Raw genomic sequence first — 19,997 nt, 5'->3', positions numbered from 1 at the left:
AAAACTAACATCCCTGAGCAGGAGATCTAGTTAGTCTGAATTCAGAGATTGAAAATCTGACCAATCCCCACCCTGGAAATCTCCCTGGAAAAACTCTGCCCCTAAGAAGCCCTATAAACCCTGTGCCTGTTCAGCTTGTGGCTGTCCAGCTGCCCAGCTGTCCTCTGCCATCTTGGCAGAGGGCAGCCACTCTCCTGGATTCTTGCCTCAAGTGGAGGAGAGAAGTAACCACTTTTCAGCAGAGTCAGAGCAGAGCAGAGCTAAGCAAGCTGAGCTAGCAGAGCAGGGCAATCCTCCCCTAATGAAGCAGAGCTATTACACTGGGGAAGCCTTTCCCTGGTGCAAGGTTGTAAGCTGCTATGCTTACTGTGACCTGTGGTATTCTTTGGCTCCGGAGTGCCAGAATACCTTTTCATCTGAGCTGTAATACTCAGTATTCTTTGAGTGCAGGAATCCCTGTTCATCCCATCTGATCCAAGCTGCCATAATGCTTACACCCATGGCATCCAGGGTCTGTGCTGATGTCCACTGCTCCTGTTACCATCAAAGGACATGGAGACTGAGAGACCCAGGCCTCAGAATTGCAACCATAGCACAAAGACCTGAGCAGGATGCAGCCCCACCACTACCAGTCAGCAGGGCATGATGGCCCCTGACCTTAGCCTTAGTTACAGACAAACAAACAAACAAACAAACAAACAAAAAATAAATACCTCCCCCCACAGGGAGAGGCCAATCAGAAACAAACAGCTCCAGATGTCCCTCTGCTGAGACTAAAATGTTGCAACTTCCCTAGAACCAAAATCACCAATCAGCTCAGTCCAGATAGCCCCAACCAATGCTTGAGCCAATCCCAAGTCTGAAACTATGCAGTTTTGGAATCCACCAGCTGTTCCTCATCCCCAACCACAATTAAAAGCCTCCACCCCTGAGCTGCTCCAGGTCTCTCCTGCTCTACTGCTAGGTCAGATGGACAGAGGGGCCTAAGCTACCTGGCAATCAATAAAGACTCTCTGCTTTTGCATTGGATAAGGTCTCCTGATGGTCTTTTGGGGGTCCAGACTTTGGGCACAACACAGACACCCAAGATCAAGAGTCTCAGGGCCATACTGCCACTGGGGGCAGTGGTGACATCCAGACCCAAATACTGCTGAGGACCATGTTGGGGTCCATGATCCTAACACAGCTGAGGTCTGATCTTAAGTCAGAGTCCTGCATTGACGCCAATGGTCACATAGAGGTCCAGGGTTGGAGCCACAACCTGAGGACTTAGTGGTGTCCAGCGACCACACAGCTGCCAGAACCATCCCATTCCTTCCACCCAGAGCCAGGATGTCATCTGGGCCTAAGCTGCTGCCAAGGGCCAAGTCTGGGTCTATGGTCCAGCCACAGTTGGGGGTCTCTGTTGATATCTGTGGCCAGTGTCACCTCAGGAGGCCTTAGGAATTATGCAAGATGAAATGAGAGGGATGTATCGGGCCAGTCCTGCTCTTCACTGCCCTGGGAAAGCTGGCCTTGCCTCTCGCTGTTCACAGCAAGAGAACTGGCCTCTGCACTCAGGAGAGAGGGCCCCCACCCCTCACCACCAGAAAGGATGAACCTACCCTGAAGGTATGTATGTAGAGGAGCTGACTCTACCCCTAAACCCAAGACTGGTGGCCCCAGTGGCTTGATCTGACCTGCCTGGCTAACACCCAGGCCTATAACAGGGCCTTGGGTTGACCCACCTAGCATCTACCCCATCTAGGACCTGTTGGAGCTTGTAAAGAGAACTGGTCCTGTGGAATGATACCATAAGATCTCCAAGACTTGAGGCAGCCACAGGATACCCCAGAAGAGCTCTGGTGAGGATCCATTGAGGATGGTGTACCAAAAACCAGAGGCCTTGAACCAGACCAGTGATTCATTGCAATTAACATTTGCCAGTCAAGCAAAGGGGTATACTATATGACACACTAAAACTTTCATGTTCCTGGTGTGGTTTTGTTTTGGTTTACTGGGAGTTTTTGTTCTTGCTTCTGTTTGCTTACTTGCTTACTTTGTTTTGCTTTCTTTCATAGGGGGAGGGATGAAATAGGGTTGAGGGGGGGATATGAGGAATGAGAATGTGAACAGAATTGGGGTATATGATATGAAACCCTCAAAGATTCAAGAAATAATTTTTAAAAAATAAACAAAAAATTGAAAATATTTCAAAAGAAATGAGAATTTCTATCAAAGACCAAAAACTAAATCTATTTATTTAAAAGGAATCCATTATAAATTTTACTTAAACTTACTTTGAATTTGAATGACAAAAACTTATCTTGAATTGTATAAAGCTTCTAGTTTTAAGAAGCAAAACCTGAGAATAGCCATGAACTAAAGTATCACATTCCATATATGTTAAGATTAAATCCTAATTTCTAAAACACATCTGACTTTTCCTTGATTTATACTAATAAAACAATAAAAATAAAAAATACACCTGAGGGTAAGTCACCCATTCACCAACAGATAAGATAGCTGTATTCTAACATATATCAATTAGCAAAACCATCTTTGAGTAGTTCTCAAAAAACAGAACAAAAAAGTAAAAAGAAAAAACAGAAAAGGTAAAATCAGGAAAGCAAAATTATTTTAATCTGATATAAAAATGGTAAGTTTTTAAGCCAGGTGGTGGCAGCGGTGGTGGTAGTGGTGGTGGTGGTGGTGGTGGTGGTGGTGCACATACTCCTTTAATACCAGCACCCAGGAGGCAGAGGCAGGGAGATCTCTGTGAGTTCAAAGCCAGTGTGGTTTACAAAACTACACAGAGAAACCCTGTCTCAAAAATTTAAAAAAAAATAATAATAATTACAGTCTTTTAAAGACTATGAGATTATTTCTTACAACAAAAGCCTACTAAGGATGTTGAAAACAAACTGAAGCACAGGAAAAAAAATCAAATTTTAAGTTATTAAGATAAAACACAAATGAGAGTTTTTCTCCTTTTAAATTATTATTGCTTTTATTTGGCAGTGCTGAACTTGGACCAAGAGCTTCACATGTCCAAGTCAAGCACCCTCACTGCCTGAACTCTATCACCAGCCACTTCTAAACTATCCTTACAGTTACAAAGCATTGTTGTTTTTGTGAGATTGTTCTCTAACAGCATAGTTTCAGCATGACACTTTTATAATCTAATGTATTTTATTTCAATCTCATAAATGTTTCCAGAAACTAAACCACAAAACAAGTATTAAAAGTATTTCATTTAGAATGGCTCTATAGGAATTTTGATAGGTTAAGTAATAGAGAATATAATTAATAAATATTTCTAAAACACAAGTTAAAATATTATTCGATTTATTTCTTAGTCAGTATTTAATGAAAGCCTACTATGGTCCAAGAACTTCAAGTACTACAAAAAATGCAGCACTGAGCTGGTGAGCAAGGCAAGCCCATTGCCCTCATGAAAGCTGCTCTCTAGGGGTCAGTGGGAAAGCAAGTAGTCATGGTAAGTGCTACTCAAAAGTTATTCAATTTTTCACCTTCTGAAATATTTAGTATGAAATGTTGGTGAATTGTTAAAAGTTTCTGTGAAGTTCCCAAGTCAAATATCTCTTAGTACTTCTCTTACACAGTGTTTAAGAACTAACAAGTCTCCCTCATTAACAGTTCTAGCTCTTTTCTACTTCCTTTTCTATTTCTAGAAAAGTAGAAATTTTAAATTGTGCACAAATTTTTTCATATTCTTAGAATAAATCTGTTCAAACATGCTACTATAATTTTTAATTATAGTCTTTAATAAGTCTTAGCACACGTTCTTCACAGTACTTATGTTATTAGTTTTTCTCTTAATTCTTAATCCCTTTGATCAAGAAAACTGCCCAACTCTAAATAGTTAATGCACAGGTCTGCAATCCCAGGACCAGGAAGTGAGACTATAAATTCAAGGCTTGCCTGGGCTATGGAGTGAATTCAACACCAGTCAGACACATTTTCAAAGTAAAACTCTTTTTGTGGTTGGTGGTAGTTGTTGTTGTTGTTGTTGTTGTTGTTTGTGAGAGTGTGTGTGTGTGTGTGTGTGTGTGTGTGTATGTGAAGAGATCTTGGGGATATAGCTAAATCATAGCAAGTGTGAGGTCCTGCTCTCAATTCGAAATACTGAAAGAAAAACATACACTTTAAATACTAGTTGTGAGGCCTTAGATAAATTAGTTTACCTGAACTTCAGTTCACTCCATTTTGAAATAGGAAAAAAGGCAGTGCTTTCTCTAAAAGATTACAGAAGAAATTAAATGAAGTAATACAAGTAAGGACACTTGGAATATCAAAGCCAATCAGTGAATATTAGCTATTGCTAATCTATTTTTATTTATCTTTGGGACTCCACGTGCATCACCAACCTAAGGTCTCTGTTTTTCTTTGGCTTTGGAAAATGCAGTCTTTCTCTTTTCTCAGATATTCTAATTTCTGGATTAAAAACTCCTATAAGAAAGGAGGAGGGCTATGTTCCAGAAACTAAACTAGGAAGCTTTATCCTTTCCCTGTTCAGGCAGTGTCAAGTGATAAACATCTCTTGGGACAACTAGGGACAAGAGAGCCCTTCCACACCACATCAAGTAGAAGTGTGAGTTGGAGCATCCTGCTGCCAGCACTAGGATTGACCCTAATCACATACAGTCTGAGTTTGAGGAGACAATAAAAAATATCATGCCCTGAGATTAGATGTGGAGAACTTCTCCTGGGGCTCTGAGTGTTGCACTTAAAAAACAAGGGTCACTGCTGCTGTCTACAATGCATTTAGTGACAAGCTGGTCTGCACCAACACCTGGTGAAGAAATGCATTATGCTCGCTGAGAGCACACCTAACAGCAGTAGAATCCCACTATGTACTGCCCCTAGGCTAAGAAGAGGCCAAGTTTACTCTTGAGGAAGAAGGGATTGTAAACCAAACACTATCAAAATTAAAAAGAAATATGATGAAAGGAAAACAAATGCCAATATAGCAGTTATCTGGTGAAGCAGTTCCAAAAGGACCAGCCTCTGGCCTGCACTGCATCAAGCCTGAGTCAGTGTGGTAGAGCAGAGGGCTACGTGCTTGAAAGCAAGGAGCTGGAATTCTATCTGAGGAAGATCAAAGCCTGGAAAAGCAAATAAGTTGTCATCTGTAGCTCATGTAATAAAGGTGTTTATTTTTCTTTTAAAAAAGAACATAACTATAAGATGTAAACTGAACCCTCTCTTCTCATTCCGTCTTTATTGTTCTTAGTATCTTTTACTCTTTTCTTTGCATCTCTGTGCTATTTATCTACATTCATTTTAAATGAATTTGTGCTTTAACTAATTTTATTATTTTATCCTTATTATTATTAGTTCTACTTCTTGTGTTTATTTTCTTGCTTGTTTGAAAAATTTAGTTCTTAAATGTAAAGATTACACATAAAGTAATACATACACACACATACATACATTCCCAAAGACCACGTTTGTTTGTTCAAGTTCTGGCAAAGGTCTATGGCTGAAAGTACAAGGGCAAAGGAGTAGGACAGACAGAAAAAAGGTAGTAAATCCATTCCCACAGAACCCTTCCCTTGATAACAGTGTTAATCCATTCCACAGGGTCTATGTCCTCATGACTTACATCCCATTTGGACCTCTTCTCAATACCACACAGCACCACACTCAAATTTCTAAAGTCTCAACTTCAGAGTACATATTCAAATCATAGTAGAGGAAATAGTGATGCATTTGGGAAACACAAGTTTACATATCCTTTAAGTCATCTTAAAACAGATTATCTTTCACTTGTTTCTCACAACCATTCTGAGAAAAGAGAAAGAGCATGGTTTAGTACCCCAGTTTTAAGATATAAAATCCAAAGTAAGAAACTGCCAAGTCACCTACACACACACACACACACACACACACACACACACACACACACACACACACACAGGTAAATACAATGAAAACAAAATTTTCACTAACTGTTCTTTAGGAGTACACAGATTTGATTTTCTCTTACTATTCTTACTGATTTGGGCTAATTTCAAGTATTAAAGCCTGAAACTCTCCCTACCTCCTTTACTGCTTCAACTATTCACATGTGATACTAACCGAGTCTCCTACTATACTAGACACTGATGCTGCTGAAGAAATTTATGAAAATACCAAGTAACCTTGGTCCTAAGACACATCTTTCACTCTAATATTTCTACAGTCACACAAACCTTACAATTTATGTTCAAACAAACTGATACCAGGTAGCCAATAAGACATCACAACAAACACAACTATGCAGCCGGGTAGTACACACCCGTAATCCCAGCTCTTGGGAGGCAGAGGCAGACAGAACTCTGAGTTAGAAGCCAGTCTGGTCTACAGAAGGAGTTCCAAGACAACCAGATGTCTTACATGGAAAAACCCTGTCTTGAAAAGCCAAACCAAACAAACAAAAAAACTATGCTCATAAAATATATATTTGTTTGAACACAACTTTGGTTAAAAATATTTACATTTGTTTAAAAAAATTAAACCGTCATACTGCTCTCAAACAGAAAATAAGACCACACATATAAAGTGGTGGCCACATACTATGTAAGTCAGTTAAATGCAGTAAAAAATGTGAAATCTTGGGGCTGGGGATGGGGGGGGTGTGAGGGTTGGATCAGTGGTTAAGAGCATTTACTGGCTGCTCGTTCAGAGGACCTGGGTTCAATTTCCAGCACCCACTTGGCAATTCAGAACTGGAAAAGCAAATAAGCTGTCATCCATAGCTCATGTAATACAGGTGTCTATAACTCCAGTTCAGGGGATCTGACACGCTCATACAGACATACATGCAGGCAAAACACCAATGTACATTAAATAAAATAAAATCTAAAAAAGGTGAAATCTTTAAGAACTTGTCGCTCATTTGCAATGGCAGGAGATGGTTAATAAATTAGTCAAAAAAAAAATCAAAATAGTTTCTTCTAAACTCACCCAAAAAGTTCCAGTACATTGTTTTACTATTGTACAAGAATCTATAATGGTCTGGATATGATACATGCCTACAATCTTAGCACTTGGGGTGGGGAAGAAGCAAGAGAATCAGGAGTTCAAGGGCATCATAGTTGAACCCAGTGTCTTAAGAAAACAAGCCAACAAATTACAACGGTTTCATATTGCTTCCTACTTCAAATACAGACACCACACAACTTTCAATGCCCTCCACTCCCTGGCTTCATAAATTTAGAGTTTCTACTTTTCTCCCCACCATTCCCTGACTTAGCTCCCTGATTAAGTCAGGCCCAGTCTCTTTGAGCGAGTTTCTATCTTTCTCTTAGAACTCTGCTTTGGTCTGTTCACTACCAGTGTCTCCATAGCAGAAAAAAAAAAAAAAAAAAAATTCCTAGCCAGCCTTCAGGCTCAATTCATTCATTGAGGTTTCACTCAAATTCATTCTGAGTTCTCAATATAGTTAGGTTCTTGCTGTTTTATAATTATAAGGTTACACCTGTTCCTTTCTAAACAATTACTTTCCCCTAATAGATCTTAAAAGCCTTAGTAGTGTGGAAAGCAGCCATCTCTTCTCCATCAGAGGAGAAACTTCAGAAAGAGGAGAGTCTTTTAGGGATACAGTATAGCTTAGTGAGAGAAAGCAAGTAGGCTGGGGCTGGAGAAATGGCTCAGCGGTTAAGAGCACTGCCTGCTCTTCCAAAGGTCCTGAGTTCAATTCCCAGCAACCACATGGTGGCTCACAACCATCTGTAATGAGATTTGGTGCCGAACACTGTACATATAATAAATAAATAAATTTTAAAAACCAAAAAAAAAAAGAAAGTAGGCTGATGAGGCCCTGGGTTCAATGAAAAAGAACTGGAGAGTGAAGGAGAAGGAGAGGCTAGAAGAGAGAGGGGCAGGTGAACGGCAGCAAAGAGGAAGGGAGCCGCTAACAAGAAATGGAGGGGAAGGATGGCTTTAAAGACAGAAAACTCAAGCTTGGAAAATTAAATGAAATCCTCAACCAAAGAGTTAAAGTAGATCAGCTAGTCCAAAGCCCAGTTTGGGAACTGTTTTGTTCTCACAGTATTAACACATGGACAAGCAAATCAAACTTTAAGAACCAAACCCTATGCTCTACTTAGCATTTCAACTTAATGAAACTTTAAAATACAAACAGGCCCATCTTGCATTTTAACTGATGACTTTCCAGTTTTTGGAGTAGACTGATTAAGTGTGATTATTGAAAGGGAACGAGTGGACAAACATTGGTGACCTCTTAGAATACAAAGTTGTGTTTGAACTTAGTGACACAGCCTGAAGAGTCGCTCTCAGGTACTAGTCACACTTTTTTTCTCCCTGATTACAACCACACAATATGACTCCTCTCAAGGATTAATGTAAAGCTGTAATGCTATAGAATTCCTAAAGAATGAGGATATCTAGTTTTAAAGGGGTGGGGAGGAAGGAATATAATACTTCTGGTCAAAAGTCCTCTTTCTGGAATTCATGATGAATGAGAAGAATTTTCATCTCACAAAGCAACGTGCAATTCCTTGTGTCACTACAACTTGGTTATCCATTGAAACATCTGATCTTATTACAAAACAAGTTAAAGAAACAAACAAAGCCTCTTTCAATTCCTGCTCTGATTCATTATTAGAATTCACCTTTCCTTTCACCTCAACCAGAGTTAAAGATACTGAATGCAAATGTTAGTTACACTGATGTGCAGGATATTAGACAATTTAAACAGCAGCAAATTGAAGTCAGCTATCCTTAGTCACTGACTGATGACTCTATTCCTATTTGTACATTTTTAAAGTAAGACTTATGTCCTTCCTGGAAGTTCTTTTTGCATTCCAGATTACAACAGGGACTCAAGTACAACAAAGGAAAAAATGCAGTAAGTCAAGAGTTAGGCAGGACAGGACTTATAATCAACCAAATACATGTAGTCAAATTCTTCACCAAAATAGGAATGTTTAAATTTTTTCAACATCTAATTTAGCACAATGAAACTAATTTCAACCTTGAAATGTAAATCAGAAAATGCATGTTTCTAATGTGTGCAATAGGAGAAAGTACTTATAAACAATGTTTCCCACTCTTTTCTAAGTGGTTGCTTATACTGTGCATGCAATGTATTTCTAATATCATGATGTACTTGTGTAAGAGACAAGAACTATCACCATCAACTTTCATCTTCCACTTTAGAAGAAAAACTAAGTCTGTTTTCCATAAAATCAGAAATGATGGTTAAACAAGTTATTTTTAATTTTCAGAACACAAATATAGGACCTTTTAAAGGGGGTCTTATAATGGCTCAGCATGGCATTAAATTCACAATCATCCTGCCCTGGATTCCCAAGCCATATACTTTTAAACAGTTACATAATTTCTATATCTAAATTACTTTAACAAATGATTGTTGCTATTTCTACCACTGATTACACTTCTCCCCCCCCCTCTCACACACACACACACAAACACCTTCCTTTGTTAAAGTCACATCTGCGGGGGGGGGGGGGGGGGCGCTACTAAAAAAAGAACATTCTGCTCTTCCAAGTTCATATCCTGCCAGCAGATATTTTGCAATGGTCAGGGTTGAACAATGTCACATAGGAGTGATTTTACATATTAACATATTTAAAATGGAAATCCTAGACTCAAAATTAAGGTAGCTGTATTTATAATATACTTGACTACATAAATCTGTGATCTTTGCCTAATTCTCTGATTTTCAGCATGTTTTCTAAACTTTATAGAACAAAGACTGAGAATCCCTGCCCCCTGGTCTTTTGCAATGAGTATATTTATCAGTAATGACTGTCATGTTTAAATATTCATACTGATGTGCATCCTTAAAGACACCCAACAATGCAATGGGGGGGGTGCTTGTTTTCTTCATTAAAAAGATTCTCTGACTTCAAGTCTAATATATAAATTGAAAAGAGCAGTAAACTACAGATGCTTAATTCCTTAAGAGTGAAATTATTTTCATAATGTAGACAATATCAAATAAGTATCATCCACCAACTGATATGTAACCAGCTCACAGAAATTAAATAATACATAAACAGAGAGGCAATGGCTGAAATATAGGTGAAACAGTTTTCAAGTTAACCTGGTTTGCTGAGACTCAGCATATTTCCTTCTCTGAAATCTCTCAATTTTCCTTTTTATTTCAAGGATTCATTCAGCCTAACTTGTCCTTATGGGAGACTTTAACACCAATATGGAAATGTTCTTGACCCTCATCCCCACCTCTATTTATATAAAGACCCCAACAGTGTTTCCATCAGGAAATTTTTTTTGTTCTTTCCCCCACTGCACAGTAATGAGAAGGGGAGGAAAACTGTGGCACACAGTCAATTTTAAGCATGACTAGTAGTTGATCTTTCACCAGAAGTTACCTATTTAATTAAAATAATAATAATAATAATAATAATAATAATAATAATAATAATAATAATGCAAAGTGGCCAACAATGCTCTAAGAATATATTTCCCACTAACCAAGAATTTTCTTAAAGATGTGGAGAATAAACTACATTTCTCTGATATTTTAGAGTATGAAGCTAGGACTCAAAAAAGCATGAAAAGCTACTAAATATTTGAACAAGAATTTTCTAACATCTCACTTATTCAACACTCTTAACTGTGTGCAAAGAGCCCAAGTAGTAAAATTAGGTCAAACAAACCAACAGTAAAAGAATAAAATTAAGTATCACAAATCTTGTTTAAAGGGAAGTTGGTTTCCCTCATAGGAGAACCCTTTGGCTGTCACTCACACCTTATTTTAAGCATCACTTGTTACAGGAGATGATGAGACCTAATACTCCCAAAGAATACTTTAGCTATCCATGGTGAAATATTGCTAGTATGTAGTTTTTGGAATGTGCATGACTTTTAAGGTGTGTGCTTTTGCAGTTACACACATACACCCCTATCTTGTCTATGCCTATCTGTTTTCTGCCATAGCAACTCTTTCATGAGTCACCACATTACTATGACTTTGTCCCTCCCTGCCTAGGTCTTAGTACTTCAACAGCTGGATTCACCTGTTATATTACCTACTGAAATTCAAGATGAATCAGGGGTTGCCGTGCCATAAAATACTAAAACCCTGGATGCCTGTAATGTATGTCTATCTTCTAAAGAGACACTCGAGGAAGAGTCTGGTGAGAGTAAGAATGTCTGTAAGCATTTCGAAGGCTCGGATGGGATGGACGGGGTGGATTATGGCACTCGGGAGCCAAAGAATATTAAGTGTTACAGCTTGGATGGAAAATATTCTGGCACTTGAGTCACAGAATACTGAGTGTTACAGTTTGGATGGAAAGGTATCCTGGCACTTGGTAGCCAAGGAATACCACAGGTCACAGTAAATATAGCAGCTTACATCCCCGCTTCAGGGAAAGGCTTCCCCAGTGTATGAGCTCTGCTCCAGCAGGAGAGGGTTTCCCCAACCAAGCTGTTACCGTTCAGCTCCAGGCCCCCACACACACACACACACACAGAGCAGAGTGTAACAAGTCTGCTTAACCAGGCAAAACCTGGCAAAAAGTGTTACAGCCATGCTCTGCTCTGCCCAGGGTCGTTTCTGCTCTAATGCAAGAGGTCTTACCCAAACCTCATTCAAGAAATTTACTGGTAGGGAAGAATCCAGGAGAGTGGCTGCCCTCTGCCAGGATGGCCTGAACAGCCACAAGCTGAACAGACACAGGGTTTATATAGAGATTCTTAGGAGGCAGAGTTTTTCCAGGGTGGAGATTGGTGAGATTTCAATCCCTGAACTCAGACTGACTAGATCTCCTGCTCAGGGATTGGTTAGTTTTCTGCACAGGTTTAGGGTCAGATTTGGCTCTGGTTTCAGGGCCAAAGTGTGTTTCTTTCACTGGTCCTTTTTACCCTTTTGGCTCTAATTTTTAGGACCAGGGTGCATTTCTTTCACAGGCTCTGATTCCAGGGACAAAGTGTGTTTCTTTGGCACTGGATTCAGGGTCAGGGTGCATTTCTTTGGTTCTGGTTGCAGGGCCAAAGTATGTTTTTTTGGCTCTGCTCAGGGTGTGTTCCTTTGGCTGGTCCCTTTTCCCTACAATGGCAACATCAGGTTCAGCTCATAAATATGTGCAATATAGTTGAGTAAATTTTTCTTTTTTCTAAGTTGTTTACTTAACTAAGTAGTAGTAATTATGTTGTAATGACTTGTATTTTCTCCTTTAAGATTAGTCGATATGATTTCTTTCTGTTACTATACCAAGAACCCAACACCATCAACCTATAAAGAAAAGGTTTGCTTTTGCTCACAATTTTAGAAGCTTCAGTTCATGACTGGTTGACACCATTCCTTTTGGTCCCATGGTCAAACAACTCATGGCAGGGAGTAAACAGAGCAGACCTAATTCCATTGGAGAAAGAGGAAGAGACCAAGGCCCCACACACAATCCTTGTAGGGCAATGACTAGAAGCCACCATACTAGTCTTGCTACCACCGCACTCCACCCTAGGAACCATCAGAGAGTAAATCAGAGGGCCATGCTAAGCTAGACCCTTCACTGGCCCTGCCTCTAGCTGGATACTACAGCAAAAGAGCTGGTCCCTGCATGCTGGAGAGATGGCCCCCGCCCCTCACCACAGGCCAGGGTGAATTGACCCTGAGGGCATGCATGTAGAGGTGCTGTGAGTGGCTCCAGGGGCCCAGACATGGCTACTATCCAGATCCACAACCAGGCTTTGGGTTGACACACCCTAGCACCTAAGCCATCTACAACCTGGTGGAGCTGGTGAAGGGGCTGGTCCTGTGGAATGATACATGCAAGATCTCTGAGACTCATGGCAGCCACAGTCTATCCCAGAGTTCTGGTGAGGATCCAGTGATGATGGTGTCCCAGAAACCAGAGCCCTTGAACCAGACCAATGATTCATTGCAATGAACATTTGCCAGTACAGCCGATGGGACAAAGAGGTATACCACATGGCACACTAAAGCCTCCATTGCCACCAGGATGAATGAAGAGATGTTGGAGAAGCAGGAAATGAGGAGAAGCAAAAAGACTTTTCTGTTGTTGTGGTTTGGGGTTTTTTGTTTTGATTTTGTTGTTTTGTTTTTTGTCTTGCTTTTGTTCACTTGCTTGTTTTGTTTCCTTATTGAAGGGTGTGGCAGGAAAGAGGGGAGAATGGGGGGGATTGGGAGGTGAACAAAATTAGGATGCATGATTTGAAACTCCTAAAGAGTCAAAGAAGTTATTTAAAAAGGAAAGGTTAAAAACTTGAACAACTGTGCATTAGATACAAATACAACTTTAAAGTCAAACTCCTAAACTGATTTTAGAATGAAAATGAGAAATAGATTTTATCCATTTTAATTATAATAAAAAATAGCAATTACTAAGAATCTTACCGTGTTAACAAAATTTTATTTATTAATTCAGTTTGTAGGGGAATGCTCACCAAGATAGTGAACTGGGAACATTATAAACATTTCATCAGTTTAACAAGCAGAGGAAATAACTTATTTTCAAACTGCAGCTGCTAATCATTTCATATGAATAAATGTTTCTCTTCCTTCTTACTTTCTTACCTAGTTTAAATCAGCTATGAAAACAGGAAGTCCTCACTACCTGAACAAGCAGATCGTATCCAAACAAGTTGATTATACTAGTCTTGCTTAAAATGAAATACTTTGTCCTGCTTCTTTACTACAATTTTCCTAGAAGTCTTGATTAAAATGGGTTATTTCCTTGTAATTTCTTTCCTTTCTTCCAAAGACCCAACAACTTTTAATTAACCACAATCACTCAGTATACTTAACTACAGTAAAAAAAAAAAAAAAAAAAACTAAGAAATTAAATTATGAGTAAAACAGGAGCTCAAAATCTAATTTGATCCTCATTAATTTTCTTGATTGGGTAATTCACTGGAAATCACTTTACTTCCAAAAGGACTTGTACCCAGACAAGAATTTCTAATTTTCTGGGAAGTATACCAGAACAGCTTTTCAAAAAAAAAAAAAAAAAATGCCTTATGAACAATAACCATGCATTGGTTATTGTAAAGAAACAGACAGTTTCTTTAATCAGTTATACTAAAGAGGGGGGCTAGATAAAAATTTAATATTGTCAAATTTCAATATTATTCTGGTAAACAATACTTTAAAATAACTACAAAATCTTATCATGTTAACAAAGACAGTACAATGAAATACCCTGTATTCTTTACTCAGTTCTCCCCAGGGGCTACTCTTTACCTATTGTATGGTATCATAATCAGAAAAAGGATACTAACATACTACGCACATGCACTTGAATGTCATTTTATTACATGCATATATTTGTATAATGATCATCACCAATTGAAAAAAATTAACCCTGTAGCTCTGCCATGAGCTACATATTTATGGGTTCATCTAACCACTTCCCATTAATGATGGGGGGAATGTCCTTCTGTATATATGTTTCTCTTATTGGTTGATGAATAAGACACTGCTGGGCCAATAGAGTCAGGAAGATAGGCAGGACTAGGAGACTAGGAGAATTCTGGGAAAAGTAGATGGAGAGAGGTGCTGGGAAGGGACGCCATGTAGACCACAAAGGAGTAACAGGTTCAGGCATTCTCCGGTAAGCCAAGACCACGTGGAAATACATAGATTAATAGAAATGGGTTAATAATTAAGACAGAGTTAACCAATAAGAAACCCTAGCCATCAACCAACAGTTTAATAATTAATATAGTGGCTCTGTGTGTTCATTTGCAGCTGAAGCGGCAGGACCTGGAGGGACAAGAAACTCTAGCAACACATTAACACAAATCCCTAGCAACTATTAATTTGTTGATGACCTCTATTGTTTTGAAAGCAGATCACAAAGCCTGCTCAGGAACTTTATCATTGGATGCTTTAGTAACAGGTACATCATCTTATCTAACACAGAGATGCATGGAGCCCTTCAACACTTGCTAACTTCCTATAGGGGAATCTTTGGAAACATATCCATCATATGAACCTCATTCTCTCACAAAATCAATCTCTATACCTGGGTGTACTGGCTGCCCAAAAACCTCTACTGAAATTCAATAACCAGTCAAAAAGGGATTCCTGTCAAGCCTCTGTATGTAACATGATTTGTGACTTTATCTGGACTAAAGAGAATACTTACCCCAGGAAAGGCGTTGAATGAGTTTACCAGGAAGAAAAAAAATTAATGAATGAGGAGACAGAGAAATGTTCATTTTCTAAATAGGCTGTTCTGTTGTTATTGTTTTCAAGATTGATGTTTGAGTTTCCAAAGTATTATGTCTTAAGTCTTTTTTTTTTGTTTGTTTGTTTTTTTGTTTTTTGAGACAGGGTTTCTCTGTGTAGCTTTGGAGCCTATCCTGTCACTCGCTCTGGAGACCAGGTTGTCCTTGAACTCAGAGAGACCAGGTTGTCCTTGAACTCAGAGAGATCCGCCTGCCTCTGCCTCCCGAGTGCAAGGATTAAAGGCGTGCTCCACCAACGCCCGGCTTGTCTTAAGTCTTTTGCTGGATTAATGATCGGCTAATTTTTTTTTTTTTGTCTCAGCCCTTTTTTCTCATCACAGGATATTTAGTGGGACAAAACCTACTAATTTTAATGAATTGAAATGTACCATTTTTACTTTTACAGGTCACGTGTTTTGTATTTCTGAGAAATCTCTAGTTTTAGTTCTTAAAGATGTTCTGTTTGTTTTCTCCTAAATGTTATATAGTTTTGCATTTTAAACATCAATCTAAGATCCATTCTGAGTTATTTTGTACAAATCATGCATTTTATGGCCAATTTGGGGGGAGGTGAGGGGGATGTGGGGGATGTCTACTGATATCCAACTGATCTTAGCTCCACTTCCTAGGAAGGCTATTATCCATTGAATTGCTTTTGCACCTTTGCCAAAAGTCAGGGGCTATAATTATATGTGTGTGTGTGTGTGTGTGTGTGTCAGTGGAATACACACACACACACACACACACACACACACATATACAATATATTGTGAGTGGCAACTGAAATATACATATCTAGTATAGTTAATTACATATTTATATTTAGTATATATATTTAGTAAACTTAATTACATACCCAGCACAAGGGAGATAGTGATAGGAGGATTCCTGCATCTTGCTGACCAGCACAGTTTAGCCTATTTGGTGAGCTCCAGGCTAAAACAGACCCTGTCTCAAAAGAGGTTTATGGTATTCCTTAGGATAATATTCAAGATTGCCCTCTGGCTTCTACATGTACACATGTACCCTCACTACACATGAAAAAAAATGAGATCACAGTGATGCACCTATCCAGCTCTTGAACAAAATTCCTGACAGATGTGTCATCTCAAGTATAACCTTACCATCGCCCTTATACAAAACTTGTATTCACCAAGAAACTATGCCATGAAGTTTCTACGCCCAAATCTCACTTCTTGGAACATTAGCTATAACACTCAGCTAGAAAGAGTTATCCATCTCTTTAATTCTTATACTTTGCCAACTCTGCACCTGCCCTTAGAAACATGTGTTTTTCAAGATTTCAGCATCAAGTTCTTTCACTGCTAATAGTGAAGTTTGGAGAAGCAAATACAGAAATTATGAGCTGTAAAAGAGTAACCTGTGTTACATGCATAAACAATACTAGTTTTTAAATTTCTCACAGCAAAAAGACTGGATCTAGATAAGCAATTCTAAAATACGAAACAGTGCAGAAAGTTAATTACTTACTGTATACCTGCTATTTATACACAAATCAACTTTCATATCTACTAGAAATGTGGTAAGAGAATTTAGCTTTGGCTTTTTCATTATTTAAAGGAATAATACAGTGAAATCCTCCTACAATGTAAAACAAATACAAAGCCTAACTCCCACAATTAAAAATCAGGAACAGGGTAAAAAAGTCTCTTATATAACACAGAAGTCATAAATTCTAGGAATATCCTTGCATTTCAAAGTTAGTTTTATTGACTCAAAAATGTCTTCTATCTACCTAAATTCTAAAAGATGTATTTTGGTATTTCTCAAAGAAAGTAGATCCAAATATAGCAGATATAAAATTACTGTTCTTTAAAATATTTCTTGTGATTTATAAATACCAATCAGTGGCCATATGCTGTAAAATCATATTGTCAAAACTTTCCTACAGAACACATACATTAAACTTGTAGACTGACTGTAATCAACCAATACAACACAACATTGAAAGTATGAAGAAGGTTCATGTTCAGAATTTATCTTCAGATTATTCATAAGAGAACAATGTTCTCCAAGAGAACAATGGTTTAAAGAAAGGTACTTCCTAACAATGTAATGACAGAATGTGTAACTGATACAAGTATGCTTTAAGATTACTAGAAACTCGGGCTGCCTTCATAAAGTATGTATCAAATATATATCCAAAGATGAAATATCCTGTCAACAAAGTCAGAAGGCTTGTAAAGCATCTTTAAATTGTAAATACTATTAACTCATAAAATAGCAATTGTATTGGGGTGCAAATAGAAAATTGTACCATTTTTCTGTCTTTAGTTAAATGTTACCAATGTCAGTCATAAAGTATGTTGACTTTTGCCCATAAAAGGAGGTCAAAGGAAAGTGTAACAGAGATCCCCTGACCCCCTGTGATATAACCCACAAGAAACAAAAAAATGTAACACTAGTTACTACTATTGCTGCTGCTGCTGCTCTGAAATGATAACCTATAAAACACTAAAAGCACCCAGTAAGATTTAATGGTTTAAAAAAAACACATTATTATTTAATCTTAACATCTGCCTTAAAATACTGTTTCTGCACAAAAAAAAACTTTGTAAAATTAAAGGCTATTATGACTACACTTGCACAGTCACAAATGTGGTGTTATTATTATTATTTGAAAAGATTAAGTGTTTTCTAAATATAAATGAAAGTTATCAAATAAAATTTTAAAAACAATAAAAAAGTTACCAGAACTGACAAGTGATATTAACAATGTTGCAAAACATCTACAAAACACCTATGACTCAATGATCTAAACAATCAGAAATTTTTAGGCTTATGCTCTGCTAGATCAATATTATTAAAAATGTAATTCTCAGGGCTGAAGAGATGGCTCAGAGTTAACAGCACATACATACTGTTCTTATAGAGAACCTAAGTTCAGTTCCCAGCATCCACATCTGAGAGCTCACAACTTGTGACTGCAGCTCCAAGAACTCTTGTGCCTCCAACCTCTGTGGGCCTATAGGTATGTATATTCCTACACACAAACCCACACACAGATATTCCCATGTACACATAATTAAAGTAAATCATTAAAAATATTTTAATTTTCCTAAAATTGATTTATTGAGGCCAGATGAGATGGACTACATTCCATGAAACCACAGACCTTTCCCCTTAAGTTGCTTCAGTCAAGTATTTCGCCACAGCGATGGGAAACTTAACTGATGATATACATGTGGTTAAAGGATTCAAGTGTAAGTATGCCAAGGACAAGAGAGACATCTGGGTCACTACTTATGAACTAGCCTCAGAAGTCCATGTTCTTTTGTCACAGTCAGACAGATACAAGACCATCCAGATTCAAAGAAAGAAGAAAGGCATATACCTTGATGGAAAAAAAATGCCAAAGAACTTCACTGCCACTGTTTTAAAACATCACAGCTTATGAGAAGGGGAGAAGAGGAGGAGTGAGGAAGACATGAGAGAGCAGAAAGATTGAGTCGGGGAAAGAATAGAAGATAGCAAGAATGGAGATGCCATAATAGAGGGAGACATTTTAGTTTTACAGAGAAATCAGGCACTAGGGAGATGTCTGGAGATCTACAAAGACGACACCAGCTAACAATCTAAGCCACAGAGGAGAGGCTACCTTAAATGCCCTCCCCTGATAATGAGATTGATGACTGACTTGTATGCCACCCGATAGCCCTCATCCAGCAGCTGGTAGAAGTAGAAGCAGACACCCACAACTAATCACTGAACTGAACTGGAATCCAGTTGCAGAGAAGGATGAGTGATGAGCAAAGGGGTCCAGACCAGGCTGGTGAAATCCACAGAAACAGCTGACCTGAACATCGGAGAGCTCTTGGTCCCCAGACTGATAGCTGGGATACCAGCATGGGACTGATCCAGATCCCAGGAACATGGGTTTCAGTGAGGAAACCTTGGAAATCTATGGGATCTCCTGTAGTAGTTCAGTACTTATCCCTAGCATAAGAGTGGACTTTGGGAGCCCTTTCCACATAGAGGTATACTCCCTGAGCCAAGACACACGGGAGTAGGCCTACGCACTATCCCAAAGGATACGATAGACTCTGATGACACCCTACAGAAGGTCTCACCCTCCAGGGGGAGCAGAAAGGATATGTGATAGGTAGGGTTTTAGTTGGGGGGAGGGAGGACAGGAGGGAGAAGGGAACTAGGATTGACATGTAAAGCAATCTTGTTTCTAATTCAAATTAAAAAAAATCTGAAAAAAATTTCAATAAATACTTACCAAAGGTTTACAAAAAAAAAAAAAATCACAGCTTACCTTAATTAAGATAAAGTTTATTTTTAGGAAAAAAATCTTACAAATGACCCCTAATAAGACTTAAATTCTCTAAATTTGTTCAGTATTTGTCATTATCACTTAATAAAACCTTTGGTTTGATTGAGAGTTCCTAGTGGACTTAATAATTGGTATATTCCTTTATAAACTCTAGAATACTACTACTCTATGCCAATGTAATTGATATATTTGTTCAATATTTATTCTGTAACTATTGCAGACTATCATAGTCACTAATAATATACAACAGTGAATTACAGCTGACTTTGCTTTCTAAAACACTACAGTCTAGAAGAAAGAAATCAAGTAAGTAGTTATAATAAAATAAAATAAACAGCATTACTAGATCAAGTTAATTACAAATCTTCTAAGCTTTTAATTCCAGCTTGACCATATATGAGACCTGAAAGCCCACCTCCACAGTGACACACTATGGTTGATTACTTATACTCTTTACTCTTTGGGGGACCCGCCACCCAGCTCCCAAATAAATACACACGGAGTC

General features: G+C 38.4%; 1 protein-coding gene and 1 pseudogene across 2 annotated transcripts in view; one reads left to right on the top strand and one right to left on the bottom strand.

Moving 5' to 3' along the window:
• The window catches only part of Sbf2 (SET binding factor 2), a 342,185-nt gene that overhangs the window by 250,800 nt on the left and 71,388 nt on the right, over positions 1–19,997 (bottom strand). The gene's annotated exons all lie outside the window — the stretch shown is intronic.
• On the top strand, positions 1,862–5,146 carry LOC100763182 (annotated as a pseudogene).

This window comes from Cricetulus griseus, chromosome 3 (genome assembly GCF_003668045.3).
Source record: "Cricetulus griseus strain 17A/GY chromosome 3, alternate assembly CriGri-PICRH-1.0, whole genome shotgun sequence".
Taxonomy (NCBI): domain Eukaryota; kingdom Metazoa; phylum Chordata; class Mammalia; order Rodentia; family Cricetidae; genus Cricetulus; species Cricetulus griseus.
Note: the sequence above shows the minus strand (reverse complement) of the source record. Positions and strands in the feature narration are given on the sequence as shown.